The sequence below is a fragment of the Myotis davidii genome, unplaced genomic scaffold (assembly GCF_000327345.1).
Source record: "Myotis davidii unplaced genomic scaffold, ASM32734v1 scaffold8563, whole genome shotgun sequence".
Lineage (NCBI taxonomy): Eukaryota > Metazoa > Chordata > Mammalia > Chiroptera > Vespertilionidae > Myotis > Myotis davidii.
In genome coordinates, this window is record NW_006293650.1 from 12,908 (window position 1) to 14,006 (window position 1,099).

A 1,099-nucleotide genomic window follows, 5' to 3' on the forward strand; every position below is an offset into this window, starting at 1 on the left:
TTGAAATATTGCACTCGGGAAAAACTGTCAAAAACATATCTAATTAAAATTTTTCAACATTTAAAAGCAGTTCTCAACATATAGGATCTAGTCTTGACCATGGAATCAATTACTCTTTATTTGTTTATGATATATGTATAACTATGGTTCTACTGAGAATTTAAGATGACTTAAAAATGTCTCTTATCTATAAGCCTTTTAAGAAATACGAGGTCTATTGTCGGCCCTTATAAGGCCAACTACTTAAAACATTGGTCTATCATACCACTGAAATTATATTAAGACCGTGATTGCTAATTTATTAAGCATTAAAAATATCTTCTTAAAAATAGTATTAAATAAATCCGAGAGGCAAGCACACTTTCCGTATTTCCGTAGTAAAACTCCGCCTTAAAACTCCACCCCTGATATCCTATCCTGCCTCAGTGAGCAGACATTCCTTTTGTGATTGGCTAAGTCAGAGGGAGGGGCCTTTGCTGTTTCAAGATGGCGTCCCCCAGGGGGATCGGCAAGCCATGTGGCTGATATGGCGGCTGCCAAGTCACGCAGCTCAAAGGGGCGGCTCTCTACACTGTTCTTTGACAGAGCAAACCAAAACCCCTAAAAGATAGATGGCCAACATTATATTGCAGACAAACAGAAATCTCATTAGCTGTTTATACCTTTTATAATTATTTTAAAGAATATTAATCAAATTTAAACTGGTTTTTGTATTAAAAATTTCATTTGAGATGACAAAATTAATCCTCTTTTTTAAATCAGACCAATGAGTAACGTATTTTGAATTCCTAATCATTTAAGAGAAAACGCATTTTTTTAAAAAAAACAAGTTATATTTTAGATATTCAATTAATTTCTCCTGACTTAATTTGCACTTTAAACTTTCAGAGCTTACAAGTCAAATATTAGCAGTTCTTTGATTAACTACACTTTTATATTTTTAAGAATAAATATTAAAATCTAAAAAAAAGAAAGAAATTCAGGTTTTCACCCTTTCTTAGCACAGAGACTCTCCTACACTCACATTCATGGGCAGAGATGAACATGGGCCTTAAACATCATTAGCCCTATCATCAACAAATCAACAAACGACAAGTGC